This window comes from Ictidomys tridecemlineatus (assembly GCF_052094955.1).
Source record: "Ictidomys tridecemlineatus isolate mIctTri1 chromosome 1 unlocalized genomic scaffold, mIctTri1.hap1 SUPER_1_unloc_4, whole genome shotgun sequence".
In the NCBI taxonomy this organism is placed as follows: Eukaryota; Metazoa; Chordata; class Mammalia; order Rodentia; family Sciuridae; genus Ictidomys; species Ictidomys tridecemlineatus.
Window position 1 is genome coordinate 391,409 of NW_027520945.1, and position 15,764 is coordinate 407,172.

At 43.3% G+C, this 15,764-nt stretch overlaps 1 protein-coding gene and 1 long non-coding RNA gene across 13 annotated transcripts in view; one reads left to right on the forward strand and one right to left on the reverse strand.

The window, feature by feature from the left end:
- LOC120888244 (uncharacterized) overlaps positions 1-9,851 on the reverse strand; it is a 160,472-nt gene extending 150,621 nt beyond the window's left edge. For 2 of the 12 annotated variants that reach the window (XR_013432241.1, XR_013432240.1), the window contains exons 1-3: positions 9,570-9,846; positions 8,673-8,783; positions 1,120-1,196 (exon numbers count right to left, since the gene is read on the reverse strand). This is a non-coding gene — a long non-coding RNA (uncharacterized LOC120888244). Of the gene's footprint in view, positions 1-1,119; positions 1,197-4,053; positions 4,332-8,294; positions 8,543-8,672; positions 8,784-9,569 lie in introns of all 12 variants that reach the window. The other 10 variants (XR_013432233.1, XR_013432236.1, XR_013432232.1 and 7 more) reach the window with 10 other exon arrangements.
- Positions 1-15,764, forward strand: part of LOC101965612 (regucalcin-like) — a 237,350-nt gene that overhangs the window by 143,537 nt on the left and 78,049 nt on the right. The gene's annotated exons all lie outside the window — the stretch shown is intronic.

Sequence of the window (15,764 nt, forward strand, 5' to 3'; positions counted from 1 at the left end):
GGAGTATGCTCAGTGTAGCACACAGAGCTAGTCACAGTGGAGACAGCAAGTGACTACTTCAAGTAAATATTGAATCTAAAAGTCAGCAGCTTGCAGGAGAAACTTTACCTTCCCATTTGCAGCCCTCATAGTTGGTCACCCAGGGGACAGAATGGTAAGGTGATCAATAACCCATGGAGTAAGAATAACAGAGTTCCAAAGAGGGGGAATAAAACTCAGCACTCAGCGAGAAGACAGCAAACCCAAAAGTGTAGCGTGTACTTGCGTCTAAGCTAAAGTAACTCAGTAAATTGCTAAGGGCTTAAAACATGCATTTGTATTGTTCAGAGAAATAAGGGCAGGGGCAAAATTGACTTTTTAAAAAGGAAATAACTTATTGAGCAGAGGCATAAATTCAGTAAAACAAGGAAAGTCAAGGGCCTTCTGCAGGGCGAAGCACAGTAGGCTCCAGCACCAACCTCCCCTGTAGCAAATGGCAACTGAGAGAGAAAAATGAAAACTGTATTTTTACCAACACGAGGGGGTTGCTAAAGCAAAGAAATAAGAGGAACTGGAACTCTAGAGCAGGAGCTCTTTCAAAGTGAGGAACAAAGTGACTGCTGGTTTCTTCTCAGGGGTCATTTGTTGATTTGGGGACACATGCTAATTCTACAGGTGCAGACTAAGAATTGTGACTGGGCTGCCTTAAGGGACTCTACCAAGGGAGCAAAGCCAGCACAGTTTGTAGGAATCAGTGTGTCCCTTTTAAGGAGCAGAGTGCATGAGTGATGGGTCCTGAACACAAGGTTCATTTTCACTAAAGGACTTTGCTAAACTGTGGGCTGTGCTTAGAAGCCTGAGAGACCAGGCCAGGTGTGTCTAAAGCCACCTTGAGGGCTCCACTGGCGGCATGTGAGAGAAGAATTCTGCTAAGCCAGAATGCTTGCTTTAAACACAAAACTCCAGGATGTGTAAGGAATCAAGGCCAAAAGCACCACACATTAACATCTCCCAGGGAAGTGAATTAGCAAGTCATCGGAGATGAGCAGAGCTGACCAGCTGAATCATGCCAAGCAAGCACAGACAGGAAGCAGAGGCCTTCCCAAGGTCAGCAAGGACCCCAGCCCAGCTTGCTCTCACCTGCACCAGTTCCTCACCAGCTGGGCCAAGCAGGGAGGGGGAAAGCCTTCTCTGCCACTGTGATCATCCTTCACCATCTGACATACAAATAAAATATTGTTAGATAGGAAAAGGCAAAGAATAAGAGAGGAGTAATCCATAGAAAAAAGATAATTAATATAGGCTGAAAAATTACCCAGAGGTTAAAATAACTGTGATTAAAATATTGGAGAAAACAGATGTATATAAAAGGGTGAAAGATGAAGAATTCCAACAACAAATTGAAGCTACAAAAATCAGCAATGAAAATTCCATAAGAGAACTAAAGAACATAATTATTATACATTAGGAATTCTAGATGCATTCACTACTATCCTGATTACAACACAGACAGAACAGAAATTCACAACACACAGAACCTGACAACAAAGCAAAAGGTGGTGGCCTAGTGGAAAAATGAAAATTCAATACACACTACTTCAAGCCCATAAATGGACAGAAGTTCCAAGGGCAATTGGAGGCATGTCGCAGAGTGGAAGATGAAAATGCACAACCCACGGCCCAGCAACCTGGCCCCCAGCAAGCGGGCTGCAGCACCTCTCCCTCCTTTACTCCTAGTAAAGTTTCAAAAGGATGCTTGAGAATGTTCTCAGCAGCACAGCACTGCTTCATGAAGTAAGACAGCTGTGCACAATTCCAAATGAGTCACAACAAGACAACAGAGAACTGAATAATTGCTCACAGAACAGAGTTCTGCCCATACACTAGTGAATGTGAATCATTAGCCCCATGCAACAGGACACACCTAAAGGGCAGTGTTACACAGAAGACGCAGCAGGGTGACAACAGGAGTGCGGCACCATCCACACACAAGGGCAGTTTGCTAAGTGTAAGCTAGATAGGCCTGGGGGACCCTAGGCCTCAGATCATTTCAAAAATGTCACTCTCTCCCAAGGTCAAGGTGGGGTTTTCCAGAGGTCATATGTAGAAGCAGAGCTGGAAATGCAGTTGTCCTTTAAGTCCAATATTTAAAACCATTTTCAAAGAATGAAAAAGCCACTTAAAAGTGCTGGTTTTGGTTTTTCATTCCCGCTTATTTCTTCCTTGGATAATACAGGTATTCTTTCATTAAAATTTTATTTATGTTTGCATGTATAGTTTTATTATTCTCATTACATTAAAACATTATATAAAATTATCAATTTAAGTTTCAAATACAGCTAATGCTGATAGATATAACCTACATAAGAAAACAGCTCTTTGGATCCTCAATAAATTTTGAGTTTAAAGGGTAACTAGAATGAAGGTGCTTCAAAAACATGGCTACAGAACAAACCCTGACCAGTCGAACTGCACACCTCCTCTGTGCTCAAGCCATGTGGCTTAAGAGCAGATTCACAGGATGCTCACCTAGGGCTGGCCGAATTTAGGAGGGACACACAGAGTTCCTAAAAGTGTAGATTGTTTTCTTTAAAACAAAATCAAATACAGATTTGAAGCAAATATGGAAAAAAGTGGGTGTGTATGTGTATTTGCTTTTCTACTTCTTTCACTATATAACTGAAACACTTGCAGGTAGGGAATCTATCACTTGCCCCACAAATTCCTTTTCTCCAACTGTATATTTTCTTTGGTGTCATTACTTTTCCCTGTGAATCCCACTAGGTCAACTGGGTGACGTCTATTTCTCTCAGAAACTTCACACACACACTAAGAGTAGACCTAAAAAGTTTTTCCCCCTTTTCCAAATGAATATGGATTTTTACTGATAATCTTTCAGAAATAAGAACCCCACAGATGAAATTATAGGTTTATGGACAGGTAAAAGGTGACCTCAGAGACTCCATCACATGACATAATCTGATGCAATGTCCTTAAAAAAAGGAGTCAATAAAAGGGAATGTCAACATTATTTGAAAAAATAGAAATAAAATAATCAAAAGTACTGGTTTAAAACAGATCCTTTTCATCTACAACTATCTTTCATGTATATTTAAATTTCTGTACACATAGACACACACACACACACACACACACACACACACACACACACACAACCATGGATGAAAAAGGCTGACATGGTTAAAGCAATACAACTTACCAACTGACCAAAATGACAATGTTTTAAATTAAAATAAGTAGTTATCCATTAATGCAAGCAATAGTTACTGAGTCCCTAAGGCCTAAGAACACAGGAGGATAAAACAGGCATTCACTCTGTTCATTCCAACAGGCAGAAGAGAATGCACACAGAAATACTCCAGATCATGATAGATACTACAATTCAGAAAGTAGACGAAGTAGGGTGATGTGTTTTTGACTGGACAGGGAGACTCCACAGGGCTCAGTGGAGAGGGAGAGAGCAGAGGCAGGCCTGAAGAGGGCACTCCAGCCATGACAGGCTTGCAGCCAGCCAAACCTCTCTTGGCTGGTCTCACCTCCTTCAGAAGGTAACAGGACCGTGAGGGAGGAGCACAGAGCAGGGACACAAGAGGGAGACAGCAAGCTGAAGGGCAGGCAGGGAGCCAACCAAGAGGAACTCGGGGGGTTCAGCAGGGCAGTAACATGATCTGAGGCTTGGACTATCTCAAGACAGAGGGACCCAGCATCAGGAAGGCAGGCAAGGAGGCCACTACTGTGGTCCTTCTGGCAAGAAAAAGTGGCCGAGGAGCAACCATGGAGGGGAGGCAGGAGGAGGAGGACAAAGGAGCCCTGGGCTCAGAAAAGGGCTGAGTACAGCTTAGCAATCAACAGTGATGCTCAGATTCTTAACAAACAAATAATGACTTCCCCTTTGGAATATTATGTTCTCAGTCTGTGTTTTAGCTATTTTCTTACAACGGTACAGCAAAATACCAAAACTCAAAATAACAATAATTTCTCCTTTGTTCTGTCTGTGTGTTTTGATCTGCTCTATCCTGGAAAAAAGGTGCAGACAGGTCTGTCCCTCCTCACCTCTGTCCTCACTCTGGACCATCTCCAAGTCCTGGGTAGGTTCTTGTGCAAATGATGGTAGAAACACAGGACAAATCCCACTTTAAGCCTCTGTTTGACCGGTCACTTTTGCTAATATCCCAATGACCACAGTAGAACTCAGGGCTGAGCCAGAATCACAAGGCGGGAGATACCCTCTTCTCCATATGATGAAGACCATGGGTACTCAGAGGGACAAAGAACACAGGTAGTAACTCAGCCAACACAGGGTCAGAGTGATCAAATCAAGACATGGTGCACTAGAAAGGCAATGACATTTAGGATCTTTATGAGATTAGAATAACAGGATAGAGAAATTGGTTTGAAATTTAAAAGAAAATGATGAAATCTGAAGACACCAATAAGATCAATAGAGACTAAAGATCACAACCAACCAGGACACAGTTCAAAGAAATTTGTAAGGTAACAAGTATTCACTTATTTTAATTCATAAAATTAAGCAACGGTATTTCATAAAATTAAAAAATAGCAAAATCACTCAACAAAGTAAGAGGCTAAATAAACTTTTAAAAAGTTTCATAGTTTCATAAAGTATATAATACTCTTACTTAACATTAAGAAAAATAAGAATACACTTACTTGTCCATATCGCTAAAAATGACTGTTTGCTATGCTTAGAAAATATTTCTGAAAAGAATGAATGTGCTGCATATGCTCTGCTGAGGTCATAGAAACATGCTGTGCACCTGAGAGGAGGCAGAACTGAGTCATGAAGAGCTTTCAATGCTAAGCAGAGAACTCTGCATTGGTTATGCAGCTTACCACAGGCAAGAGGAAGACCTGAAGAAGGCATTGGGCAATTGTGCACAAAAGAATCCAACAGACCGACCAGGAACAGGTGAATACAAATTCTAAATTAGTAAAGGAATTCAAGAACTAATCCAAGAAACAGGTGAAATATCTTAGACAAGAGTAATATAATAGGAGAGAGTCAAAGAAAATGCTAGAATCCAGCCTAGGGCAGTGCTTCTCAATCTCAAGGACACTAGGGTCCAGTTACAAGGCAGATTCTGTGTCAGGAACCAGAGATTCTGACTCTTCATCAACCTCCAAGGTGAGGCCAGCACTGCTATCTTCACGTCACTTGTGAGTAGAAAGGACCCAGAGAATGGAGCCATTATGGAGAACTTCCTATGCGTCAGCTTTCCCAGCACTCCAGGCACTGAAGGAGCATCTCATCACATGCTCTCCCACCATGCCATGGCCTCCTTCATGGTGCACACCAAACATAACTTGTGTGTCCAGTTTTGATGTTCTGTTCAGTGTACCTCCTCCCACTTAACTCGGTGCCTTACTTGGTGCACCACTTCAGCCCTGATGCTTAACTTAGCATGCATCTGGCACATGGCCTGCACCGAGGATTTAAGAAATGAATGAACAGAAATACTGGTAAAGAAGCAGGTCTGAACATTCCAGGGTCAGAAAGGGCAGTTGCATGCAGAGAGATGCTACTGAGAACAGATAGAGGCTCTGGGAGCAGATCTGATTGCTGTATTAATGTGGACATTGGAGCCATGAAAGAAAATAATGTAGGGGACACACAAAGAAAGAACATCAAATGAAGTTCTTGGGGGTACTCTTGAGAAAACCTAGGGGAGGGGACAGCAAGGAATACTGTCAGCAGGAGGTTTTCAAAGGAAGAACACTCAAATAATGAAAAAAAAGTTTTAAAACATAGCCTCTGGGCCAAGGCAGATGGAACACTGAGAACAGCCACAGGCTAAGCCTCCGGCTGGAAATGGGAGATTCTACGAGGTTCAGGAGGAGCAGGAGATAGGGAGGAAGGGAGGAGACAGCACTCCCTGTTCATACCCAAGCCTACCTGCTGCCCATCTGAAGGAAGAAGCAGCCTGGTGTGTTTATAAATGCCTCCAAGAGGCAGAAATAAATGAAATGGTCTCTTATAAAGCAGGGACAGGACTTGTCTCAGATCAGAGCATGCAGCACACACCCCCTCCCCCACACAAACAGCAGCTGACCCACTTCAGGGGAGTAAGAATCCAATACTGTCAAAATGGACATTTTTATTTTTTGTCCCAGGAACACACAAAAATTGGAATATGTGTGTGAACCTTCCTGAATTTGGCAGAGAATATATTGAATTTGTAGTGTACCACTGTATTCTCTCTGGCCTACACAAACAAGCAAAAACCTGACTTATGCAAAGTGAATAAAAGTACAAGACTGCAGAGCAGAATGGAGAGTGTGGATGGCTTTGAGCAGACCAACATGCAAATAGGGCTGATGTGTTGAGCCACCAAACCAGAGGTGGCTGAGGCTGAGGACAACAGGATCAGCAAGTGGCCCAGAGCACACAACAAAGCAGGAGGCCTTTTCTGTGAGGCCCAGAAACCCACCCAGCATGGAGAGAAAGGGTGGAGGAGGGGTGGGAGCTTGGGATGAATGGAAGTCCACCCTGAAGTCCACCCCGACACAGCTCTAAGTCCAAAGCAAGAGGACCACCATGGAAAATGGCCTCAGACTGGGAAAACTGTTTCTGAAAATACACTGATTTGTTTATTTTAAATTTGGACAGTCCCAATACTTTTCAGTGATCTTTTCATCTTACAATATTTGAGCATGGACAGCGATGGCTATCTGAAGTGGTACCAGGTGTACAAGATGGATTACGGAAAGAGAATATTCTGGGGAGAAAATACTTCACAAGTGAGGGCAAGAAGGCAGCAGCCCTCCTGCTCTCAGCTCCTTTGTTGACTGTGCCCAAAACACCAGGAGCCAGATGAGACAGGAGACAGCTATCTGGCCACTTAAAACTACCTGCATTGATGCCATATTCATGCATGCTCAACAGCAGACAGCAGGTTAATAAATTAATCACCATACCAGCCTGGTCTGCAGTTAAAACTGACCTAAATCATCAACTACTTCTGTTTTCTCTTATGAAGAGTTTGGGCATTTTTTCAGCTAGGCTGCAACAGTCTAGATGGGCAGCAGCATTGTATGCTGCTCTCCCTCAGAGGACAGCTGGCATTATGGTATGTAAAGTGCCACCAAAAGCACAAGGGTCCATATAAAAAATTCATCAGAAATGATGTCATAAAGAAGCATATGCCTAACAGAAGGGGTGCGAGGACAACTCAAGGTAGAAGTCGAGAGAGAGAAAAGTGAAGAACCATCAATGCTACAGAAACAGATAAAAAGCTGGGAAAGAACAGTCCATCATTGAGGGACTCTTATTTGACACAACAACAAGTGTCAGGGTGGTCTCCCAGTTCGCCATCTTGTCCTACCAAGCCACGCTGCCTGTCCTACCAAGCCACGCTGCCTTCCACTATGGACTCGAGTTTCCTGCTGAACTCTCAAAACCTAGACAACTGATCTTAAATTGTCATCACAGTTTCATTCTGTCTATGCTTCATATAGGGTGCCTTGAAGTCACTCTTTCTTCCTACTCCACAGGGTGACACAGGAAGCCATGCCACACACAGAAGACTCACTCCTGGTCTTGCAGATGTTGGCCTGAAATGAACACAGGCTCTAACATGACCAGGGTGAGGGTCGGGAGTTCCAGCTCTGTGCCAGACACCTCCCACAAAGACCCCAGGGTTCAAGGCCCGAGAGTAGGTTCACCTGGAGCTCCAACCAGACCCAGCCGTTAGGCACCCTCCAGCCCCTCCCCAGGTCCTGGATACTGGAAGGCGTCTTGAAGTCCCAGGTCACCAGGGAGCTCCACTCTAAGCCAACTCTAGACAAGGGCCGTCCAACAAGACACACAAGGCCCTAACAGAAGCAGAAGGAGCAGAAATGGAAGAAGCCAGTCTAAGAACGTGATTATTTCAACTTAGTTCCATTAACAACAGAACTGGAAAAATCATCAAACTCCAAAATTAGTTAAAAATACAATGAAAAAGCAACAACAGAAATTAATGTGTCTTATTTACCTCAGCTATTCTCGCTCTACAGAAATAAGAATTCAAGCTCCAAGAAGGTAGGACTCTGCCTACTCTGCTCACTGCTGGATCTCCAACAGAAATCAACCTAACAAAGCTCATCTGATTTAGTAATAGATACTTTTTTAGCTATTTACTTTTTCTTCAGTTTTTCTTTCTATTTTCCCCTATATTTTACTCTTGATACTAGGTGAAACATATAATATTGTATGAAATTTTTTTATAAACTGTTCTTAAAAACACACAGCATTTGCTCTCAATATTTGCGGTTAAGAATTAATGATATAGTACATAGGTAGCTCTGTATTTCCTGTTGAAGGATGACCACTCCAAGTACTAGTTCTTGCCAGTTTTAGGCATCTGGGCAATTGCGAGGGAACTGATTCAGATTATCTCTTATGTGGCAGACATGACAAACCACTGTTTACACCTTCTTAATCCAAAGTATTCATAAAATGCATTTTTCAAGACAGCAGATTCTTAATAAATGGGTTCCTGGGTCTTAAGATGTCCAGGTAATCCACAATTTCCATAAGTAACTAAAACAAAACAAACAAAAATATCTTAGTGCAAAATGCCATATATTAAAAGCTTATTTACAATTCACCCATCAATCTCAAAAATCCATACATCTCATCTCTGACACTTTCAAGAAGTTGGGACACTTACCCCTCAAAGATACTCGTTCTATTTCCCTTTTGCATTATTTTCTTCTATGATTGTAATTCCTAAGCAGCCAGATTTTAATAATTTAATATCGATTTTTGAAATCTTTTCACCCTAGAAAGGGAGAGAAAGAGACTTGAAGCACTTGATGGAGTGACACCCTTCATTTTGGCCAGAAGGCTCTGAGGCTAGCTTGGTGGAACAGCCCCTCCAAGAAAGCACTCTCAGCTCCCCATGCCCGGCAGTCAGGGGCTGTCGACTGGACTCGCCACACTTTTTTGTTGGTATTTTGCAAAATCTAGGAAAAGAACCCCAGGGTTGCGGCGGGATGGGAACTGGTTAACAGAAATGGGAAGGAGACGATCCCTTCCATTAATGATGAATCAAACACACTACAGCGTGACTCTTTCCCTGTGCCGCACCAAGGGCAACGCGCAGGACTGGGTCTGACGCCACCTCCCGCTCCACGAAGTGGCGAACTCCTCCAGAGCACAGGCGCCCGGTAGCGGCGCCCGCGCAGCAGCCCGAGTCCAGCTCTGCCAGGAGACAAAAGGGTCTGGGTCCAGCGCCCGGGCCACCAGGGGCTGGCCACCTGGCAGAGACCGCGCCCCGCACATCTGTCCCGCGGCCCCGCACGCCTGCCGCCGCCCGCCCCGTCCCTGGGGTGTGTCTGCGGGAGGGTGCGGGGTCCTCGGAGCCCCCGTGAGGGCCGGCGTCCAGCGCGGCGCCCCCAGCCCTCCTGGCCCGCGGCGCCGGGCGTCCCAGAGCGGAGGTGGAGCGGAGCGAAAGGGTGGTCTCCGCCAGCTCGCCGCAGCCGCGCGCTGCCGACCAAGGGAGGGCCTAGCTCCCGCCGCCACCGACCCTGGGCACCGCGGCCCTTCCACCGCCGCCCCTCGGTACCCGGGGCCTCGCCGCCGCAGCCGCCTCAGGCACTGGCTGCGCGAGAAAACAGCAAGCAGCGCTCCCGGATTCGGCTGCAGCCTCCTCCTCTGCCGGCCTGGGGTGCGCTCCCAGCTGCAGATCCGCTTCTTGGCTTCTGGCGACGGCCAGCTCCGGCTGACCCAGCAGCCCGGGCCCTTCAGCTCCTCACCTCCACCTGCCAGCAGCCACCACCGCAGCCATCTGGCCAGTGACTGTCTAGGGCAGCAAGGACCCACCCGCTCCGCCACCCCGCCAAAGCTCCGCCCCTAGGCCCCGCCCCGCCCTTTCTTCGCCCGCCCAGGCCCCGCCTCCACCGTCCGACCGGCCTCACCCGCCTGAGCAGGCCACGCCCCCCGGCGTCCGACCTTCTTCACTCGCTGGCTAGTGCCCCGCCCCAGTGGCCCTGCTAGCTTCGCTGGCGGGGGCAGGTCCCTTTGAGCTGCGCAGGCCCCGCCCCTTAGGCCTTTCCCCGCTTCCCTGGCGGTTCCTGCCCAGCGAGCCTGCCTTTACCCTGCAGGCCGCGTCCCTCCCTCGCTGCGCGTCTCTGAGGCCACTGAGCTCACAGCCCCGCGGGGGCCTGGTCGCCTTTCCGTCCACTGAATTGCAGGGATGCTTTCCCAGCCCAGAACTCCATAAAGGATGGGCAGGGGGGGGGGGGGACGCTCCGCTGCAGCGCCGCCCGCCACCTCGCTGCGTGCAGGAGGCGCTGGCTGTTTGCTCGCCCCGCGCCCTCCAGAGGTCTAGATCCCGAGTTTCTGCTGAGAAAATAGATGTGTGTCAACCGACGGAGCGGGAAAAGCGGGAAACGTGGTGCATTTATTATTTTTATTGTTTTTGCTAAAATGAAAAGTTCTCCTATTTTCCAGTATGTTTCCCAAAATACCAAGCCAGTCTCCCTGGTTTTAGGAATTTCAAAGTATAAGAAGCATACATAAATAGAAACAACCAAATATACCTGCTTGGGCTTACTCTCCCATATTGCTTATTCATGGCATGAGGCTTGATTTTTAGCTTTAACTTATGTACCCTTAATTTGATGGTTCTTTTTCCAGAACACAACCAAAATGACAGTCAAGTTTAATTTTTCCATAATTAGATGAAAGTTGATTTTATGAAACTATAAATTATGATTTAAACAGCTTATCTGTCTTAATAGTTTTACTGGCACATTATAGTTGTACATAATGGGGGATTTGTTGTACATATTCGTACATGAACACAATGTAACAATTTGGCCAGGAGCATTAACCAGTATTTGTCCTTTTTAACGCTTGCTCCCTCCCCCCCACTTCCCTCCCCTCAGCAGATATCTTCTCTTGATTTATAGATTTACATGAGATTCCCCCCCCCACACGCACACCTTTATTTTCCTTTTTCCTCTCTAGCTTTCACATATCTGAGAAAACATACCACCTTTGACCTTCTGAGTTTGGCTTATTTCACTTAACCTAAGTTCTCAAGTTCTATTCATTTTCTTATACATGCCATGATTTCATTTTTCTTCCTGGCTGAATAAAGCTCCTTTGTGTATACATACCATATTTTCTTTATCCATTCATTCACTGATGGACGCCTTGGCTGATTCCATAGTTTGGCAATTGTGAATTTAGCAGTTATAAAATGGGTATGCATCTGTAGCTGTAGTATGACTAATTCTTAAGGATAAATACTATCCAGTGGTTTAGCTGGGTCATATGGTGGTTCCATGCCAGGTCTTTTGAGGAACCTCCATACTAGTTTTCCATACTGGTTGTAATAATTTACAATCCCATCAACAGTATAAAAGTGTTTCTTTTCCTCCACATCTTGTCCACCATTTATTATTGTTTTTACTCTTAATGGCTGATGTTCTAACTGGATTAAAGTGAAATTTCAGCGTAGTTTTGCTTGCTTAAGCAGTTTTTAAAAATATGTTATTTGTTCTAATTAGTTATACATGATAGCAGGATGCATTTTGGCACATCAGACATAAATGGAGCAGTTTTAATCATGACTTAGTTTGCCATGCAACACTGATTGACTCCAGTTTCACAGTTGTCACTTTATATGTTTACTGAAAATTTTAAATGAGAAACAGGTATATCACATTTCATTTCCATTAAGCCACTTGCTAGTGTGATAATTAAAATAGTTTCTACCTGATGGGGAAATTCCAGAAACTTGGTTTGGTGGGCCTTTCTAATAACTATCCCCCAGCATGGAATACAGTTTATACTAACATCAGCTACATCTAAGCAGTTAATAATCTTCAGCCCATCTAGAATTTTAATTTTTTACATTAAATAAATTTTATTTCAGGGCTGGGATTGTGGCTGAGTGGTAGAGCACTCACCTCGCATGTGTAAAGCCCTGGGTTCAATCCTCAGCATCACATAAATATAAATAAATAAATAAAGGTATCCTGTCCATCTTCAGCTAAAAAAAAAATGTATATATCAAAAAATAGGGACTGGGATTGTGGCTCAGCAGTAGAGTGTTGCCTAGCATGGGTGAGACCTGGGTTCGATCCTCAGCATCACATAAAAATAAAGGCATTGTGTTGTGTCCACCTACAGCTTAAAAGTAAATATTTTTTTAAAAAATATATAAATAAATAAATAAAGTTTATTTCACATACAAATAAAGTTTATTTCATTTTTTATTGCTTTTTGCTTTCCTCAATAGAAAAGCTTTAATAATAACAATTTTATAATACTTCTTTTTGTTAATTACCTGCATGCTATAAATAGCATGAGCAGAGTTCTTACTCCTGCTAATATTCACATTGTTTAATCAGTTTCTTAGCCATTATTTTCTCCAATAGTAGGTACTGGCATTTTCTGAAAAATGCCTTTTTCTCATATGGCTTTCCTTATTTTTCTTTATAAGATTTCCTGAAATTATCTTCACAACTGTATAAATTTGAAGTTACTGACACCTTCAGTTACTGCTTCTCTATAGAATCTTAAATCAAAAATTTTCTCTGTTTGTAGGAAGGTATCTACTATGTTCAAAGCAAACTCTGCTTAATATATTCTCCATTCTGGTTTCTTTATACTAAGAAGAACTAAATGTTCAGCTTAAATCTTTCCCTAGAAATAGTCTTTTTAAAACTTAGAGCTACACATGTCAACATATATTTTCACAAGAGGAAGCTCAACATATATTTTAAATTTGTTTGCTTTGATGATCTTAAGCAAATTTGTAGACTGCAGATTGACATCTCAATTTTAGCACATTTGTGTACAAAATATAGTTTGTTGTTGTTGTTTTGGTACTAGAGATGGAAGCTGTGTCCTCCTGTGTGCTAGCACTGATCCGACCACTAAGCCACATCCCCAGCCCCAAATATAGTTTTTTTTTCCAATTAGAAGCAGCAGTTCCATCAAAAGATTCTCCCCACAAGTTCAAGTATCCCAAAGCACAATGATACATTTCAAAATTAGGTTTTTTATAAAGTTTATGCTCTTTTCATAGAGTATATGGATTTTCTTTTTTTTGGCAGAGATAAATTTTAATTTATTTGTAAGCTCAGTTTTCAGTCATTATAAGACTTTAAAGCTGCTGAAGGTGAATAATCTCATTTTAGAGTGCCAATGATTTTGAATGAAATGCATGAAAATGTAGAGGTTTGTGTTAGTCCTCCAGTTTAACTAGTAGGTCCATAGGTTTACTCACAACAGAGTGCTTTCAGGAGCCTTCACAGCAGGCTTTCCCACTGGGCCACAGTGTACAAAAGCATTCAGCATACTTGCTTCACGCTCCACCATAGGCAAAACCATCCCTATTTCACATGTTCCAGAAAAACTTCACGAGATTTTCCACATGTACCAGTGGGTCTCAGAATTAGCATCCCGATGGGGCTCATGTGTGTGAAGACTGGCATCAGCAGTCCACAGCATGCTAGGCGCTAGGCTGACACACAGAGTCCCAGCAGTGTCAGTGGCCTCCCACGCTTCTCTGATTAGGACCAGGCCCAGGACTGCTTGGAGGGGCAAATGTACCACCTCCCATATCAAGCCATATGCACTTACTTATTTTCAGATAGCACCCCGCACAGTATTCTAGTTACTTTGAATCTGGAAAGGTTCAGGAAAAAATTTCTCACTGGCCATCTTTCATATTTCCCCACAAATTTAAATTCTGCCCTTTCACACACTATTAAACATGGCAGACGCTGGAACTAAGACAAGGAAGGTCTATCAAACTCATTCCAAATGATTTTAATGCTAATATTAATAAGCATTATGTTAGTTATGTTGATGGGTCTTGAGGGAGACCTAGACCATGCAAAAGATTTGATTGGCATGATAAGAGTATTGATAGTGATAGCCAGCTGTGTTGCTCTCTTAAATACTCTTTTAAAAGAATCCTTCTTTTAATTTCACATTTTAAAAAAATTAGGTGCCAGTTTTATTCAGTGCTGTTCTTGAAAGCATGTCTTAAAATAGTCTTTACTTATAAAATGTGAAAGAAAAAAGCCTCTCCTTCAAAAAATTAAAAGAACCTCCAAATATGATTCATTTTGCAGAATTACCAGCTAAGCAAGATGAAGACTTGCTAGCGATGATTATCAATTAGCTGATTACAACGTTTTACCTGTGTTCCTTAAACCCCTAAGCTAGAGCAAAAACTCAGTCAAAACCCAAAATTACATCTATAGTACACATGATAACATGAATTCACATTCTTGTCCATTCCTTGTATACAGCAAGGAATTTTAAAAAGGAAATTAGAATCCTCTAATGTATGTCTATTCACTGGATTCTCAGAACTGATTTTCCCACCTCTTCTACTACAGGTTTCTGTGCAGCTTATTAATGCCAGCCGTCTCCCTCAGCCTGTCATCAGGCGCCTCATACTGATAAATGTCACTCATGAGTATTCTCTGAACTATTTTTGAAGTATCTGAGACTAGCAGAAACTGACTTAGTAACAAGTTGATTTCCTGACTCCCATGTCATGTGGTCATATATAATAATAACAATAATTGCATATAATTATACTACTTTGAACCTAATGGTGAATGTCATTTGTTAAGGTGACATTCATAATTTATTATTTCCACTATGAATTCTCTGATTTCTGTGAATCAGATAAATTACTCACTTTTTGTGCATAATTTATTATTAACTTGACAAGTTCCCAAGAAAATAAAAAGGATTATTTTTGTCCTCAGTCTCTGCTCTTCTAAAACCATACCTCCTTCTTTCCTTTTCCCAAGTCTCAGTAACTTGCTCAACAGGCATGCCTTAGCACTGTTGGCCTCAAGAAGGTCGATCAGATAATTTGGAAATTATTAAAATGTTCTGGAAAATGCAAAAATAAATTGGAAGGCAGCGTCTGTGGGGTGAGACATTTTCCTAAGGTCACAGAGGCTCCTGGGAGACCATGTTTTCCATCCCACAAAGGTGGAAGGGTACTGTCACATTTCCCTGTGGTGATGGCTCAGTTGGGGCCTAGGACCCAGCAGCACCAAGAGTCGCATGCAGGGTCCTCAGTTTCTCTGAATGTTTCCTTTCACCTTGTCTGAGTTAGGCTGGATGTTACAAGGTCCCCTTGTGTAACGTGTACATTTTTTACTGGTCAGTTTCTTCTAGGTTCCCATATTTCTTAGCACTGTCAGTTGGCCTAATTCATAATCCTTCCTTTGGGGAGTTAAAATTTCTTTTTTTTAAATTTAATTTTGATTAAGCCCTTTCTGAAAAAAAAAGAAAAAAAGAAAGAAAGAAAGAAAGAAAGAAAGAAAGAAAGAAAGAAAGAAAGAAAGAAAGTCATTCTGACAGAAGGGTGTAAGCAATATCACAAGTCTGGACCAAGTTGGTTGAAGAGCTCACTGTACTCTCTGCCCCGTGACTTAACTAAGCAGCACAGTGCCTTGGCAGAATTGATTGCTGTGCCAGGAACACTGGAAATGCCACCCTGCAATTATTCTCTGAGAAGCACGTGTGTAGATTCCTACACTCAACTCAGGCTTCCATGAGAGGAGGACAGCAGCTTCAGGCCCTGCCTTGGGCTGCTCCCTCTTAGAACCATCAACCAAAGGTCTGCCCCACCCCCTTCATAAGCAGGGCAGAGTGGCCCCAAAAGGCCATCCCAGAGATAGGGAGAGGCCCAGTCAGCCCACATCCCAGTGGGTCTTGGGATAATTCCAGCCTCCACCACCATGAGCAGTAACTTTATGAAGAACCCCAA